An 18,786-nucleotide genomic window follows, 5' to 3' on the forward strand; every position below is an offset into this window, starting at 1 on the left:
AAATCCATCTTTGCTAGAGAAATATTTGGCAGCCTTTTTGTTTCAGATCAATCCCTTCTTTCCTTTATGTCTTTGAAATTGGGATAATATGTGTGCCTAATTCACAGAGTATAGGATTAAATGACAAAGCACATGAAACGTGCTTTGCACAGTACCTGACAAAGCACTAAGTAATAACTATTATTACTTAATTTTAATATTATGTACATTGGTATGATTAGGAGTAAGCTCTCATTTCTGTATATCAAAGAGATGAATGAATATTTTTTACATATTCTGAATAACTAGAATGTATCCAACTTTGGGCCATAAGGCATATGTAGATTTCTTATTTCTTCCTCTTTGTGTGAAGCAGATCTTATTATCCTAGCTTTATAAATGAAACTCTGATGACAAGGGAGATTAACTATGCATATTATTTTATTCCAGTGAGCACATTTATTGATACATAGTAACAACCACCTTAATAATGAGTCCCCACAAACCCTTGCCTCTCATATTAATTTAAATAGTAGAAGATAGTCGTGTATTGTACTGTGTGGAATATTTTGTGTGTGTGTGGTTCTCTTTGTGATTATTTAATCTTGGCACTTGGGACAATAAAAGTCCAGCAAGTGTGAGACTCTCTACGAGTACCGTTAAAGGTTTTCTTTTCCCTTTGGAAAACAGAAAGGGATGTGGGGATGTTCAGAATTCACAAAACAGGCACCTTGTACACAGTAGACTGAGGTAACCCTATAGTGGCCAGAATTTGATTTGATTTGTTTGATTTCTAATCTTAGCATCCTATTTTTCCTAAGGAAAGTAATCCAAATCGACCAATAATAGTTAGACCTGCTTGCTCCTTTAACTGAATCATAAATGAGAAAAGAGAAATAACAGTCCCTTTGTACTCCAGCTCCTTTCTCTCTTTCTGCTTTGTCTGCCTTAGAGAATAACCCTCACAGGCAGGCCTGTGTTAATTAACAGGAGCTATGAGACAGGGTGTGCAGAGGAAGCACTACAGGGGTCTAGAGGTGGGTGGCTATGGAGAATATTTTACTTGCTCTAATGATGCTTTGAGGCCCTACTTGTATGCCAGTAGCTTGTTCTCTGTAAAAACAAGATAAATCATTAGTACGGAAGCCCAACATACACCTGTTTTTGCTTAAAAGGCTCATAAACGTAGTATTCATCACTATCCCTTCTACCCTGAGGAAGAATATCCAGATGGTGAAATTCATTCTCCGGTAACCAGAGTTGTGACTACTTTCTGCCATTTTTCTTTTTTGTTTTATCCACAATACCACAAATAATAAGTCTCTTTCCTTCATTGGTGCTTAGTACTTGACATTAAGAGTTCTTAATCTGGTTGGAACTTGAGCTTGTATAATTCTTCAGTTAGTCCTTGCCTTAATCTGAGATCTTAAAAACAGAGCCTGAATAAAAGGGTGCGTGTGCCAGTGGTTATTTGGGGGGGCAGACCCGACAGCACCCGTGAGGGAAGGTCAAACAGGGAGGCGGGAGAAGCCAAGACAAAGATAAGTTACTGAGATGGTCACTGCTGTAGGTAACAGGGCTCCACCCTTCTGAGGTGGGTGTGGAACACTCAGAACATCCTCCCCGAGGGTGCACCGGAGGAAGCATTTGCTGTTAGTTCTCATCCCCCACTGAGTGAGGCTTACCCAGTGTTATTACTCCCAAATTGGCCTTGTGTGTGTGGAATGGAATCCTGCACTTGCTCTGTGAGTCATTTTGAATCAGTCACGTTTCACTTTACGTATTCTAAAAGGGAAAAAGTATGTGCTTCATAGCAAGAATCTGAGTGTTAGCACTACTGTCAGAAAAACATTTGGTACAAATTCCCTGGAAGGTATTAAGTCATATGGAAGAGGTGTTTTGCAATCACATCACATAACTTTAAAAACAATGATCAAAATTATTTCTCGTGAACCATACAGCAATCTTTTTGTTAAACAAGGCAAACATTATATGTATTTTATGAGTAAGGACTTTGAGACAGAGACTATATGATTTAACTAAAATCTCTTACCTGGTAGGGGGCAATACTAGTTTTCTGCCTCTTCTTCTAAGTATTTAATTTCTTTCATTAATTTTTTAACAAATATTAAAACAGCTTAGTCGGTCTTCAATTTGCAAATTATAATTTACTTACAAATACAACTTATGGATCATAGCTCAGTTGCAGTGGACTAATTAACATGTTTGCTCTCTGAGCTTGTTGAGTAGCTCATTCTCTATCATTGACTTTACTGCTAGAAACTGGACGAGGCCCTACCAAGTCATTTTCCCATGTCAGAGTTCACTGTGGAAGGACCAGTTTAATTATCTCCACTGCCTTCTAGCCCTTAATTAAATTAGTGATTCCTGCAGTCTTCCTTAAATAAAGTTCTTAGGAAGCAGTTTGGGTCAAATGATTCAGATTAAGTATTCACATCTGGATGTTAATTTTTTAAATGCCTAAGTAACTGAAAAAAAGTATACAAAAATAGCTTATAATTCAAAGAGTCAGAGACAGAGTTCTATAAACTTCATTAATCCAGAATTCACCATTTAACAGGAAAGTTGTTCATGACCGCAATAAATTTATAAAGATTATTCTTTGCATTTGTTTATTTAATGGAAATTGTACTGCAGCTCTACATCCCAGCTTAAAAAGTAGCAGCACGTTCCCTTTCAGATGTTTGTCATACTCAGCTTGTGCCCAGCACTGCTCTAAGTTTCTTACGTATACTAACACACTTCATTTTCATAATAAACTTATGAGATAGGAATAGTTGTTAGACCCATTTTATAGAAGAAGAAACTGAAGCACAAACTGGTTAGGTGACTTGCTCAAAGTCATATAGCTGGTAAGTGGCAAAACCTTGTTGTAAACCATTATGGCCGGGCTCTAAGGTCTGTCCTTTAATTGCCTTGCTTGTTTCCTGACATGATTCCTCAAAGAAAAAATTAGAATTTGAGTTTACTAAGCACAGGCAATGCTAATTAGGGATAAGGATTTTTGCTTGTTGATTCTTCCAAGACCCTATTAAGTAAACATATATAGTAGAACGTTCCATTGAAATGTTCAAGAGATATGAAATGAACTACCACAGATAAAATGTGCAAAGATGCCTGTGTTTATTCTATTTTGCCTCTTCAGCTGTCAGAATTTTCATATTCCAGATCACCTGTATTCTGTTTTGGTGGCTAGAGTCAGAAGTTCAATTAAATTAATTTAAGAAGAAAATGAAATGTGCTGACACATATAGCTGATAGTCCTCACGGGTAGTGCTGGTTTAGGACTGACTGTCCAGGACATATTTTTCTTTCTCCATCTCTTGTCTCTGCTTTCCTCTATATTGGGTTCAGTCAGGCTTTCTGTATGTGGCATCAGTTCTGACCCTGGAAACACCAGAGTTACATCATCTTTAGAGCTTCAGTCTCAGAGGGAGAGATCCTTTCATCCACAGTTTATATTAATTGTCAGAAAAGAACTGATTGGCTCTGCTTGGGTCAAGAGTCTGCTCTTGGACTAATTGTTAATTCCAGAGACATGTGGTGCTTGGTTGGCCAACCTGGGCTGCTTGTGATTGATATATTTTTAGAATCACATCAAATAGGTGAAAAGCAATTCCCAAAGAAAAAGGCAATTCAGTTACCAAAAAAGAAAAAGCAATCTGTGTCACTGGTAAGTCATGATTGCTTGAGATTACAATATCTTCAGGTCCCTTCAAGATACTTCATGGCAATGGCAATCATAATAAACTTTGCTGAACCCGGGTTTCTTATTTCCCCAGAGAGCAAGATACTGAAGATGAATCGTAGAGACTCGGTGCAGTATTTACCATCTCCATTCAAAGGTCAACATAACGTGTTTTTATTACTTATGATGGGTCCTAAATTACTTCTGGTGATGTATGAAAGTAAGCCACTTAACTTAAAATTAAAATATTATAACTCTTTGTAGCACATGAAACATGCCAAGTGACATGTGTGAGCTCACCCCTCTTCTTTTCTCGTCTCATTTGTCACTGTTGGTTTAGACTCACTTATATTCCAGTCATGGAAAAGTATTAGAAATTGTCCCCAGACGTGCTCTCCTTTTATACACTGGCATGCTTCTGTATGTGTTGCTCTCTTTCCTGCCTGTTACTTTTGATTCTGAGGAAATCTACCCAGTCCATAGCCCTTACAGCCTTCCCTTGCCCTAACTCCTATTCCTATTCTGTCCCCCAACGCTCCAGCAATAGCTTTTTAGGCCAGGAAGGATGCATGTCTCTGTACAGAAACCTCTGTATGGGAGAGGTATCAATGTTATCCTTAAATTACATTTGAGGAAAAAGGCATTGAAACATTACATGGAGCTGGTGTATGATGGAATTAAGATTCAGGTTGATTAATGTCCAAAACCTAGTTTTTAAATCACTCAATTATATTAACTCTTATTCCAGGATGCTTATTAAATGAATGGATTCATGATTATTGAGAATCAGCCCTAATATTATGCCATGACTGAATGAAAAAATGAGTTAAAATTTAAAAGAAACAAAAAACAAAATGATTTCGCTCAAAAAGGAGGCAGAGAAGGCAGCCCTTTCACATTTCATTAGTGTAATGTCTTGGTCAAAGGCTTTAGAGTAACATGAGGATGCTTTTGTAGAGCAAGATGTATGTTTCTGGGAAAATTTTTTGATCTATCTGAATCATAGCATTTGATTGAAACACACACACGTCACCTTTCCAGTATGTCCTGTTAATTCAATATATATATTTAATATTTAATTTTTTCCTTGAGGCAGGAGTCATATGTATGTTAACCTACATGCATGTATTTTTTTCTTTCACAAAATGTCACTTATGTTTGTCTTTTGACATTTTAAGAGTAAAGTCTTCTCACAGTGCTACTGAATCTGTGTCTGCTTTGGTTAGAAATTCAGCTGTGCTTAGTGAGGTGTGACACACAGCTGTCTGAAAACTGGCAGTATGTGGTTACTTTTGCCTCAGCAGCACCAACTTTCCAATCAAACACTTGAAATGGATTGGATAATAGTTAAAATTCTAATGAGCGAAAGTAAAGAAGTGATGATGGTTCACGCAAAAAGCAAAATAGAACAAAATCCGTGTAACCCTTAAAAGCAATCATACAGTCTCTGCAGGAGCAGAATTCTTGTCCAAAAGTTAATAACCTTTGGACTCCAAATAGAAGAACTGTCACCATATACAATATCCAGGAAAACCTCTTCCCATGCTCATTTAATAGTTATCTTTATGAAACTCCAGATTTAATTTCCTCATTTAAAAGATCATTATTCATCCCAGTTTGTTGACTTCTCCCTAGATAATGCTGGATGTTCCTGTTTTTGTCTGAACTTTGCAGATTACCTGATGAATCTTTCACTGTCATTTCAAATATGTTATTCACTACTAAGAGCTTCATTACCTTTCCTTTATTCTTTAAATAAGTCACTCTCTATTTTTGCCTCTTCACATTATATTGATATGTGAGATAAATTGCAAATAAGTAGTCACAGAAGAATAATTTTATTTAGGTACTTTTTTCATCATTTTCATTAAATACTTACTGTCTGGTTTTGAGATTCATGCTTCTAAACTCTGAGTTTGTTAAAACACCTCAACATTTAAGTTCTCTTCAATCTGTTCACTTCACATAAGACAAGATGTGAGAGAGACCCATGGAAAATTGTCTCCCAATATTCAGAGCTCTTTTTCCACTAAGTTCTCCAATGAACCCCCCATTTGGCTAATTCACCCCACTGCAAGTATGTGCTAGTCCTGGCTGTCTGCACTATACTCACACGTATATTTCTACTTCAGTGCACTCACACTCCTCTCCCCGTAGCACCACAGGTTTGTCCAGGGAACCACAGCAGCAGGTGATAACTCCAAGAGTTGTATTAAAGGTTGAATTTTATCCTCCCCACCACCAAATTCATATGTTGAGGTCCTAACCCCCGGTACCTCAGAATATTACCTTATTGGAAATAGAGCTGTGGCAGTGGTAATTAATTAAGATGAGGTCCTACTGCAGTAGGGTTGGCCTCTAATCCAGTGACTGGAGCCCTTGTATATAAACATGGGAAATTTGGACACAAACATACACAAATGGAGAACACATGTGAAAATGAACACAGATTGGGTGAGGCTTGTGATTATGAACAAACAACTAGAAGCGAAGGGAGAGCCAGGGGCTAACTTCTCCTACGGCCTCAGAGGGAACCCACTCTGCTGACATCTTGATCTCAGAGTTCGAGTCTCCAGAACTGTGAGACAATACGTTTCTGTTGCTTAAGTCACCCAGCTTGTTACAGTAGCCCTTGAAAACGAATAGAGAGACACACACACTTTTGGAAGACCTGATCCTAATGCACACTGACACTTGATGGGACTCTTAAAAGCCATTCTGCAACCTGAGCTCATATCAACCCCCCTGACTTACAGTGTTACCATTTGTCAAATCCCCCAAACTCAGCAGAGTCTGTACCTACAACCCAACAGAAAGAAAGAAATATCACTAATCTCAAATGGCATTTTAATGCTAGAATTTTCATGCTAAAGCAATTCCTCAGATGTGAACTATTAATTTTATTGATATGTCTCTCCTGAACTCCTGACCAAGTTTCCTTTACTCTCAGCTCTTGTAAAACTCAATCTGTGACAGTTCTGCCCACAGTCTTCCTTCCCTGCCTTTGGTCTGGTGGACTGTTTCTAAACCTTGCCTTAGTCATAACGTCCTCCCTGTTTTTATAGGGACGGAGATAGCCCCTAGTGATCCGCACATGAAGAAAACCATGCACAGCAGGGAACTGACAAGGTGGTTTTCTCTTCACAACAGAACAGTGATTACTAGTACCTGGGTTCATGTGTGCCATACCCTGTGTGTCCAACTTAAATAACTTGAATGAGAAGTTCCTTGCCACTAGAATATCAACGACAGAATCTTACATATACTGAGTTCCAACTTTTTGTGTTATGTACTGCATGAGGCACTTTGCCTGTAGATTTCTAGTTGATCCTAATAATGACCACCGTTGTCACCATTTACTGAGTACCTACAGTGTGTTTGCACTGAAGTAGGTTTTAATACATTTAATTTTTTTTTATTTTCATTAAAGGTTATTACAAGATATTGAATATAGTTCCCTGTGCTATACAGAACAAATTTGTTTTTTATATATTTTTTATATAGTGGTTAACATTTGCAAATCTCAAATTCCCAAATTTAGACCTTCCCACCCGTTTTCCCCCAGTAACCATAAGATTGTTTACTATGTCTGAGAGTCTGCTTCTGTTTTGTAGATGAGTTCATAGTGTCCTCTTTTTCTTTTCTTTCTTTTTTTTTTTAAGATTCCACATATGAGTGATATCATATGATATTTTTCTTTTTCTGTCTGGCTTGTTTCGCTTAGATTGACGATCTCCAGGTCCATCCATGTTACTGCATATGGCATTATTTTATTTTTTTTAAATCATGGAGTAGTATTCCATTGTATAAATATACCACAACTATTTAGGTTGCTTCCGTGTCTAGGATTGTAAATAGTGCTGCTATGAGCATTGGGGTGCATGTATCTTTTCGAATTAGAGTTCCCTCCTGATATATGCCCAGGAGTGGGATTACTGGATCATATAGTTAGTCTAATTTTAGTCTTTTGAGGAATCTCCATACTGTTTTCCATAATGGTTGCACCGAACTACATTCCCACCAGCAGTGTAAGTGGATTCCCTTTTCTCCACATCCCCTCCAGAATTTATCATTTGTGGACTTCTGAATGATGGCCATTCTGACTGGTATGAGGTGATACCTCATTGTAATTCTGATTTGCATTTCTCTCATAATTAGTGATATTGAGCATTTTTTCATATGCCTGTTGGCCGTTTATATGTCTTCATTGGAGAATTGCTTGTTCAGGTCTTCTGCCCATTTTTCGATTGGGTTGTTTGTTTGTTTGTTTGTTTGTTATTAAGTTGTATAAGCTGTTTACATATTCTGGAAATTAAACCTTTGTTAGTCACATCATTTGCAAATATTTTCTCCCATTCCGTAGGTTGTTGTTTTGTTTTGCTTATGGTTTCCTTTGCTGTGCTAAAGCTTGTAAGTTTAATTCAGTCCCATATGTTTATTTTTGCTTTTACTTCTGTTGCCTGGGTAGGCTGCCCTAGGAGAACATTGCTGAGATTTATGTCAGAGAATGTTTTGCTTATGTTTTCTTCTAGGAGGTTTATAGTGTCTTGTCTTATATTTATGTCTTTGATCCATTTTGAGTTTATTTTTGTGTACAGTGTGAGGGAGTGTTCTAACTTTTTGATTTACATGCTACTGTCCAGTTTTCCCAACACCACTTGTTGAAGGGACTGTCTTTTCTCCATTGTATATTCTTGCCTCCTTTGTTGAAGATTAATTGACCAAAAGTCTGTGGGCTTATTTCTGGGCTCTCTATTCTGTTCCATTGATCCATATGTCTGTTTTTATCCCAGTACCATGCTGTTTTGATTACTGTAGCTCTGTAGTATTGTCTGAAGTCTGGGAGGATTATTCCTCCAGCTTTGTTCTTTTTCTTCAATATTGCTTTGGCAATTCTGGGTCTTTTGTGATTCCAAATAAATTTTAAGATTATTTGTTCTAGTTCTGTGAAAAATGTCATGGGAATTAGATAGGGATTGCATTAAATCTGTAGATTGTCTTGGGCATTTTGGCCATTTAAAAAATATTGACTCTTCCAATCCAAGAGCATAGGATATCTTTCCGTTTATTTAAGTCATCTTTAATTTCCTTAATCAATATATAAGTTTTTCACCAACTTGACCAGATTTATTTAAAAGGGATTGTTTCTTTACTTTCTTTTTCTGATATTTTACTGTTAGTATAAAGAAATGCAACTGATTTCTGTATGTTAATCTTGTATCCTGCTACCTTGCCAAATTCTTTTATCAGCTCTAGTAGTTTTTGTATGGAGCTTTTAGGGTTTTCTATATGTAGTATCATGTCACCCACATTTAGTGACAATTTTACCTCTTCTCTTCCAATTTGGATCCCTTATATTTATTTTTCTTGCCTGATTGCTGTGGCTACGACTTCCAAAACTATGTTGAATAGAAGTGGTAAGAGTGGACAACCTTGTCTTGTCCCAGATTTTAAAGGGAAGGCTTTCAGTTTTTTACTGTTGAATATTATGCTGGCTGTCGGTTTGTCATAAATAGCTTTTATTATGTTGAGATGTGTTCCTTCTATACCCACTTTGGTAAGAGTTTTTATCAAAAATGAGTGTTGAATTTTATCAGATGCTTTTTCTGCATCTATTAGATGATCATGTGATTTTTGTCCTTTTGTTGATGTGGTGTATTACATTGATTGATTTGTGTATGTTGAACCATCCTTGTTAATACACTTAATTCTAATTCATAGCCAGTGCAAGTCAGTCAGTAATATTTTCGATAAGGAAACAGGTTCAGAGATGTTAAATATTTACAGTGGCAAAGTGGGAATTTTGACTGACAAGATTAATACTCTGACAATTTAGAACAAAGTAATAAACATGAAAACGTGACCCTCTCCCCTCAAAAAAAGAAATTTAATGGGCAATAGAAGTCTCTACTTAATTGTCTATGGTTAAAGAGATTTATTGCCCTATTGGACACGCTAGTGACCAACAGTATCTCAAATCTGAAAGTAACAGAATAATGAGCATGATTCTCTCTATGTATAATGTGCTGAGCTAATAATGAGCCTGTTTCCCCTCTTCAGTTTCAGAATGTCTTATTTGTTCCCTCACTCTTCTCCCCAAGATGGGCATGGTCATAGTCTGTCAGGAAGAGACAGAATGTTTAGGAAGTACTTCTCAATATGTGGCTCATACCATTATTGTACTTTTTTTTTTTCATTATCTTTGACAAGTGAGTCTTTACTGGAACTCTGAGAGCTGATTTCTACCAAAAAAAAATTGCAATAGCCTGTAGAATTACTGTTGAAATGCAACAGACTATGGCTAAAGCTACTGACTTTGAGACTATGGAAAGTGGAGTTTCCCAAAGCTCATAAGGCTGATATTACTTGCGGTAAGATGATTTCCCCAGGGATGCTGTTTTGCTGTGGAATACCCTAGATTTATGGCACAGTTCCAGGCAAGGTTCTTGGATTCTTCCTACAGACACCCTCTTATAAATTCATGAATCAACGCAGATTCAGAAATTAATGGAAACACAAACCTGAAGATGACAGTTGACAGCTTGTCTTTTACTGTCATGCAGAAAAAAATAAATTACTCTCAGTGGGAACTTCGTTTCATTTACTGCTCAAATATTCAATTCTGAGGGTTCATGACACTTTAAATGGATTTTTTCTGAAGTAGTCCATAAAAAATGTATTGGGAGATTATTAAGAAAAATTAATGAATATGAGCAAATATAAATATAAGTAAAATGATCATTTCTCATTTCTCATTTGAAAAAAAAAATAACAAGGAGCCAATCCACTCCTTTTCTTGTGAGCAAAAGAGAAAAAAAAACTTGCAAGATTTGCAATAACATTGATTCAGGGATTCATGTCTCCCAAAGACACTAAATGCACCTTTTCTTATTTTTGCTCTTGAGATAATGGAACAAATGTGATTTAAAAACAAGAACTAGAAAAGAGAAATGCTGATTTGTGTTCATGTTTTCCTTTCTGACAGCTTCTTCCTTTATCAGCAGAGAGGAAGAGTGAAAGATTTTAGCAAGTAGAAAAACTGTAAGTTCTAAAAATTATTATCAAAAAGTAATACTAGAAAACAGATACAATTAAGCCAAATGACATAATACTCCTTCTGGTATAAGTTTCTGTGAATTAAATAAATATTAAATGAAACATTAAATGAAATATTACATAATATTAGACATTTAGAACAAATAATCTTTGAGATCATTAGAAATTTCCTTTATTTTCACTTAACATTAATTTTTCCTTCCTAATTTTTTTCCTGGTATGCATTTTTAAAGCAAAATTTTGTATGTATGTATTTATTTGTATTTACTGTATGTATAAGAGGTATAAAAGATAGTGTCTAAAAAATGTGGGTTTTAGAGACAACTACAGTGTGAATCCTGGCTTTGCCAGTTAGTAAGTTTGTGACCTTGATCGAATGATGCTACATCTTTTTGTCCAAATATTTTCATGTATAAAATGATTCGTAGTAGCAGCTGCTTCATGATGTTGTTCTAAGTATAAAATGAGCTGATATGGCAACCTAAACCTGGCCTGTGAGCACTTCAAGGAGTGTGGACAGTTTTAAAGGAACCACTTTCCAGATCCTGAATTCAGCAATACTTTGCCCAAGAACTTGTGGCTGGAGAAGGGGTCATGTTAGAACTGTCATTCCTGTTTTCTGTTCTCTTTTCACAACTCTTCCTTAACACATTCCAAAATAAGTATACCTCTTACCCATCCAGGATATTACTTTGCTGCTTTCACTTAGTGTATAAATCCTCCAGTACCAAATAAAGTGACTATATAAAATAGTGTTGTTAGTGTTCAGACAGTGAGTGACACTAAGGAGTGAAATTATGTTTTTTTGAAAGTCTGGTGATTTCTAGTTCTTTGCTTTCAGCAAAATTGAAGAAAGACCTAGTTGAGTTTTCAGCTGATAGATCATTAGAAATAATTAAGGATGATAAGAACAGAGGATTCTTCCTTCTGCCTCTGTGAACAAGCTTCTTAGCTTGTTATGTGTCCCTGGTCACAATTTTAAAAAATATTTTAAATCAATAGACATTATTTGCATATATATATATGTGTGTGTGTGTGTGTGATTTTTCAGAATATAAAGATTCCAAGGGGTTTTTTGGAAAACACAAATGTATCTCTATTGAGTTGGGGGTAGTAGATATCAAATTGCTTTATGACCTAGCCTCAGAAGGCAGAAGGCATCACTCTGTCATAGCCACAGCACATCCATATTCAAGGGGAAGATACATACATCCCAACTCTTTATGGAGAGCTGTAAATATCACATTGTGATAGAGCTTGTTGGGTAGTGTATATTTTTGCAATCATCATTTTGCAAAATACAAAATACCTCATATTATGAAGGGGAAAATTCTACAATTTTAAAGTTACAGGCATTTTTTTTTTTTTTTTGTTCTTTAAATAGAGAAACTTGAATTTACCTTTGAGGTCAGCTACCTCGTTTGTTTTAGGGAAGAAACCTGAACAGTTTAATAGGGTTTTTCCTATGGTGAGCCAATATCTCATTTTGAAGTGAAGGAATATGATATAGTGAGGAGTGAAAATACTCTGCATTGTAAATCAGTTTTTCCTACTTAGAAATGGAACCACATCTTTTAAGTTTGTTTCCTTTCAGAATGAAAACCTCCCCATTTTCTCCTTTTCTGGAGTCCTTGGGAAGTCCTGGTTAAACTCTGGGCAGGACCGTCACGCTGAAGGACACTCATGTCAGGAGCTGAATCTAATGTGGCAGGAGGCTGGGGAGAGGTGTCCACCAGTGGTTGCATTGGGATGGATTGAACAGGGGATTCTAAGTAGTGGTTATACGTATGTCCAGTTTTGAGTTCTTTGAAAATTCTGTCTTCTGATATCCCAAAGACATCAGTAAAATTTTGGTTTATGTTACATTACATTGGGTTTCTTTTTTTTTTTTTTTCCTTTGTGGAATTAAGGAATGGGTTTGTGTTAGGATGAACAACTTGTCCCAATTTGCTCAGGTTTCCTGATTTAATACTGAAGTCCTGTGTCCTAGGAAACCCCTCAGATCCAGGCAAATAGGGTGGTTGGTCCCTCCAGTTGGAGTCTACACTTGAAATTACTTGTTGAGAGTGAAAGGTAACAGCTTGGAGAAAGCTAGTTTCAGGCTAGTTAGTGACAACAGTCTGAAGAGTTGTGCCATGTTTTCTTTATTTGAATCAGGTAGCAATTCAGGTATCTAGCAAATGTTAAGAAAAACTATCCAAATCTTACAACTAGGTAGAAGAGGTTACAAGGTATCTTTTCACTGTCATGCTAAGTATTGTCTAGCTGGTCCACAGAGGTGTTATATGATTCTCTAGAAGTGACTATCTTTGTTTGACTAGCTATTTAATAATGGTTAGGATATTTCATATCGCTATAGAAATTGTTACTAACTTGTAGAAGCTGATGCACATGATTATTTTCTGATAGCAATACAAATGAATTTTGTTCAAGAGATGAAATGATTTCTGTCCTGTAAAAAGATGAACTCCAGAAGTTGCAGTTTTATTGCCCTGCAAGATATTGACTAGTTTTGTATTTATTTATTTATTTATTTATTTATTTATTTATTTATTTATTTATTTATTTATATTGAAGTATAGTTGATTTATAATGTGTTAGTTGCTGGTGTGATTCAGTTATACATATATATATTCTTTTCTATTATAGGTTATTACAAATATCAAATATAGTTTCTTGTGCTATGCAGTTGGACCTTGTTGTTTATCTATTTTGTATATAGTAGTTTATATCTGCTAATCCCAAACTCCTAATTTATATCCTTCTCCCCCTTTGGTAGCCGTAAGTTTGTTTTCTATGTCTGTGAATCTGTTTCTGTTTTGGTTTATTTGTATCATTTTTTTAGATTCCACATGTAAGTGATAATCATATGATGTTTGTCTTTCTCTGACTTCACTTAGTATGATCATCTCCAGGTTCATCCAACTAGTTTTGTGTTTAAATTAGCATTCTTAATTTAGTATCTTTTCTTTAAGCCACTATAAATCCTCTGATTTTTTCCAATTCTTTTTGAACCGGTCTCACCATCTTGCTGGTTCCCTCATTAACGAGGTAAATAAATATTTGACATTGCTGACTTTATTTGGGTAAGTGATCATTTTACCTTTTTGAAATCATACTTTGACATTAGAAATTTGTAGGGTGTATTAATATTCCTTAGAAACATCCTAGAAATTCATGGAGGGAGTGAAGTCTGAGTTTTCTACATTCTCTCTCTGCATTATAACACTCATGAGCTATGAATATGATGAAGAGACTGGGTGTTCCTACAGTGAAGAAGTCTTTCTGTTCCTCCTTCAGCTTCCCTGCTGATGCAGGAAAAACAGGCGTGAAGAGGGCCCTGTCCCAGGCTTTGGTTGAGCTCCTGGGATGTGCCCCGCCAAGTGTGGGTCCTTGGCTTCGTGCAGAAAAGAATTCAAGAGTAAAGGTATATTTATTGAGAGAGATACATTGAAAGGCAAGAGAAAGGCCATGAGGTGTGGGGGTTGAGTGTTCAGACTAAAGGTAGGTACACACTCCATAGACAGAGTGCGGGCCATCTCAGAAGAGGGGGGGGGGCAGCAGCAGCTGTGAGGCACCCTGTTGCCAGTTTTTATGGGCTCAGTGGCTTCATATGCTAATGAGAGGAAGGACCAGTCTAAGTAGCCTGGGGAAGGGGCTGGGATTCCCAGGAACTTGTTCGTTTCCCGCTCAGACCTTTTGTGGCTAGCCTTGGGACGGCCCTGGTGCCTGTGGGCATGTTATTCACCATGTTAATGTATTACAATGGACGTATAATGAAGCTCAAGATCTGCTGGAAGTCAAATCTCCCACCATCTTGAGCCTCAAGGCCTACTAGGGGTTCAATCTTTCACCATTTTGATGTTAATTGCTGTAGTATTCCTTGAATGGCTGTGCCCTGCCCCCTTGCTGTCTCATTGCCAGTCCCCTGGGCCTTCTTCCTTCTCCCCTGTCTGCAGAGTCCTCTTAGCCAATGGATTCTATGAATGTGGTAGAGTGAGGCTGGCACAGGTTCTTCAGAGCATTCAAACTATAACTTCTACAAGTCAAATCTTTCTCTTCCCAAGGTGGACCACTTCTTAATGCTTAATGATATACCACATTGTGATCCCCTAAGAGTCTCTGTTGCTTTCCCCAGTCTCACTGAAGATGCCTTTTTAGGAGAAAGTTGGAGATGGAATCAGAATCAGAATCAAACTATACATACACACATACATGTATATGTGCATATGGTATAACACACGCTGTCAGGGCTCTCAGAGGAAAACAGAAACCAGAGACCACTCTACAACTTTCGTAAGAAGTTAATACCACGAATCGGTTAAATAGGTGTTGGAAAGACAGAAAAACAAACAGGGGACACTGAGGCACTCCAGAGATTAGCAACAGCAGGGAGCTGCTCCAGCCTGGAGGGAGACAAGGAGAATGCAGTGTTTGAAGCTCAGGGGTGGTGTTAAATGGAAGAAATGGAATCCATGGGGAAGAAGCAGCTGTTGGCAGAGAAACTGCTAAGGCAGAGAGAGGAGAGAAATATCATGGTTTCTTCCTTCTTCCCACCTTCCTACCGGCCACATCAAAAGAGAGCAGTGGATTGCAAAGCCTGGGAAGAGCAGCCTGCAGGACCAGCCCTCTGGGGAGGGGGAGAGTGAGAGGAAATGCATTGTTTAATGGGAAAGGTCAGTAAATGTTAAATTTCTGTTCCTTCCAGTTTTCAGTTTCATCAGCCTTCAGGTTCTTTATCTGACTACTAGGAGATGTAATGAAAAGTGCTTTTATAATATATTCTAAGACCTTGAATCAGGTCAAAAACTTACTAAGAATACAAAGATCTGTCCTGATCTGAATTTCTTGAAAATAACCTGTATTTGAGGACAGTCAACTTGGTCAAACTAATTAAACACTCACACTCTCTCAGATCCTGCATTTAGTTCAGTGCTTTTTTTTTTTTTCAGTAACTCTCTATTTGCTTGGCCTCCCAAAGATCTTCTTTCTCTTTTTATGACTCATCCCTGAATCCCGCAGAAAAAGAGGCCTTTTACCATTGGGTCCACGCCCTCTAATTCAATTATTGTCCTGTTTCATACATACACATGCAAAGTACTGGGTTTTGTGGTGGTAATAATCACACCCTCTTTTTGCCTTTGAGTTCTGAATACATTAAAAAAGATACAAAAGTGCAGTAAGGAGCAAAATACCAGCTGTACTGCTGGAAAAGCTACACTGCAGAGCACAGATGGAACTTGAAAGTGAACTGTACTTCTCACTTCTTCCCGCTGAACCGAGCTACCATGTCGTCATAGGTAGAGAGAACAGATAGCTGCAGCCCAGGGTCCCGCGTGCTCCGTGTCATTTCCCTGCTTCCACCAGTTTGACAAGTCGGCCGTTCTTCTTGGAGCATAGTCAAGTAATGAGGTGAAGGGAATGAACAAAAGTAATCCTCAGTGTTTCTTTCTGAGGAATACAGGAGAAGGCCTTTCTTTTGCAGAAATGAGAGAAGAAGGGTAATAGATGTTTTCCCCAGTCAAATTACTACCTGCATAAAATGTCAATCAATCCACTAAAATCTAATTGTGGGTCAGTTTAGCCCCATTGGTTACCAATTAGTATGTAGTCAATTTCTGCCTTAAAATTGTATGCATCAGGTATTCCTGATTAAAAGAATTTTAAAATCCTAATGAAAAGAGTTAAAATTTTTTCTTTAAATTTTTTTTTTTGCTTTAAAACTCAAGTTTTGCAAATATTTGTGCCATGTTATTAAAGTTAGCATGGTATAAACAAAAGTATACTGGCATACACTGAATATAATCAGTAGCTCCAACTCTCACGGAAAGCGTGATTAGGAACATTAAATCATTTTGTAGTTGAAAGTAATTGAAAACATTTCCCTGAAAGAAAGGTAAGTAAAAAAAATGTAACAAGCGTGTCAAGTCTATTTTAAATGTCGAAATCCATTTTTTTAATTGAATATAAAGTGAAAGTATATGCCCACTAGATGGCAGCAAATTAAATCTTTTAAAGCTATATTTGCTAAACTAGAAGGGAAAGGAAGTCCCTGTTCACAGGTGTGTTGTGAGGGGCGAAGTAGAAATTTAGGCAGAAACTATGATGTGTAAAATGCACTGGCAAATCGGATAAATTCTGTCAACCAAATTCTATAGTCTGTGATTACAGATTATCTATACTGGTCTCCAAAAATCACATGATTTTAACACCAGTTCCTTTGGACCCATATTTTCTAAGAAAATGTCACAGACTTTTTTTTTTTGATTTTTGATTGAAGTACAGTCAGTTGCAGTGTGTCCATTTGTGGTGTACAGCCCAATGTCCCAGTCATGCATAGACACAATATCACAGACTTCTCATCACAGTCCTCTGAGTTCTAAAAATACAATCATTGACTGTGACACAGGTTGGCCCATTTTACAAATTTTGCCCAATGTTTGCCAAGACCAACCATGACTAACTCTAGCACTCCAAACCCTTTCAGTATCTTTCCTACCTCCCTCCTCTTGGTATTAACGCTCTCTTGCTGCAATTAGAATTATACAGGTGTTTCTAGTGGTACTGGCTGATGAGGTTTAATATGTTAATGAGACATGCTATTGTCATATTTACTAAGGATTATTTTCAAAGTTGTCATAATATTGAAATAGATTTATTTCAGTAGTATAAATCAAATGTCAACAGTGAAGAAGCAAACCGTTAAATACTCAAATACACTCTCCTCATCCAAACTTCACACAAGCTCCTCTGAGGACTCTTTTCAACTAGTCTAAGCCAGTCTTGGTAGAAAATGCTGCTAAGTCATCATCCCCCACCCTTGATATCTGATCTCATCAAGTTCCTTTTCCCCACCATTGTTTTGTAAGTCCTTGGTCTGCTTTTAGCATGAATCCTGTTAGCAAGATACCCTTGATGTCTCCTTGGTAATTTTCTATCCACCGACACCCTTAATCTACTATTTGGCTAGAAATTCCCACTTGCCTTTGTTGTATTTGGAGTTGAGCACGATTTCTCACCTCTACTGCAATAGTCTTGAATAAAGCTTTCCTTATTATTTTAACAATTGTGGGAATAATTTGATAATACATGTTTATTTCTTCATGTTTTACTTATTTTCAAAACATATGATCTAACAATTCTTTTGAATGGGTTTAAACCTACGTTATTTTTAAAGCACATTATTTCTAACAGGCATACTTTTTAATTTTATTTTTTATTGAGTTATAGTCAGTTTACAACATTGTGTCAGTTTCTGGTGTACAGCACTCTAACAGGCAGACATTTTTAAAGATCTTCACCATCTCATTCAGCTGTGTGTTACTTCATTTATCAGCCTCCTAGTATCTTTAGTATCTTCAACTCCAATCCACTCAATCATCTTGAATTCCTAGGCTTTACTAGCGAATGAAATAAAATAACTAATAAAAATAACTTCCTGTTTATTTTACCATCACACATTTTGAATTAAAGTTCTAACTTATAGAGGGCTACACATGGTAGGCACTTTTTAATATAAAGATTCATGATTCTAATAAATTGATAAGTAATTATCTTTGAGTATCTATAATATGCCAAGAACTGTGTTAGACAGTATTACTACATTACTTTTAATATTCACAATAATGTCTTAAATAGGATATTATCCTTATTTCACAAATGAGGAACTAAGGATCAGAATGTTTAAAAGACTTACCCCAAATCACATATCTAAGCAGAACTAGCTCAAAAGTCTGTTTTATTCACTATACGTAATGCTTCCTACATACCACTCACTTTTATTTTCCTCTGGGTTTAAAAATTTATTCAGCATTTCATTTATCTAGCAATTAGACTTCTAATCTCAATAAACTAAGGAGACTCATAGGAAGCCAAAAAATAAAGTAAAATAAAAAACCTGTAATCACTGAGTGTTTACAGCACCCACAATTTTAATATTTTTAGCAGTACTTTGCATCTACTTTCGGTGTAGAACCTGCAGATCTTGTATTTTGTGTAGAATGTGTAATCAGTTTGATTACATAATTATGAGCGGTAGCATG

General features: G+C 36.7%; 2 long non-coding RNA genes across 2 annotated transcripts in view; one reads left to right on the forward strand and one right to left on the reverse strand.

Moving 5' to 3' along the window:
* LOC140695608 (uncharacterized) overlaps nucleotides 1–15,420 on the forward strand; it is a 159,811-nt gene extending 144,391 nt beyond the window's left edge. The window contains exons 7-10 of the long non-coding RNA XR_012071283.1: nucleotides 3,783–3,908; nucleotides 10,674–10,729; nucleotides 14,045–14,171; nucleotides 15,325–15,420. This is a non-coding gene — a long non-coding RNA (uncharacterized lncRNA). The remainder of the gene's footprint in view (nucleotides 1–3,782; nucleotides 3,909–10,673; nucleotides 10,730–14,044; nucleotides 14,172–15,324) is intronic.
* Nucleotides 1–18,786, reverse strand: part of LOC140695610 (uncharacterized) — an 82,680-nt gene that overhangs the window by 44,267 nt on the left and 19,627 nt on the right. The window lies entirely within an intron of this gene.

The sequence above is a fragment of the Vicugna pacos genome, chromosome 3 (assembly GCF_048564905.1).
Source record: "Vicugna pacos chromosome 3, VicPac4, whole genome shotgun sequence".
In the NCBI taxonomy this organism is placed as follows: domain Eukaryota; kingdom Metazoa; phylum Chordata; class Mammalia; order Artiodactyla; family Camelidae; genus Vicugna; species Vicugna pacos.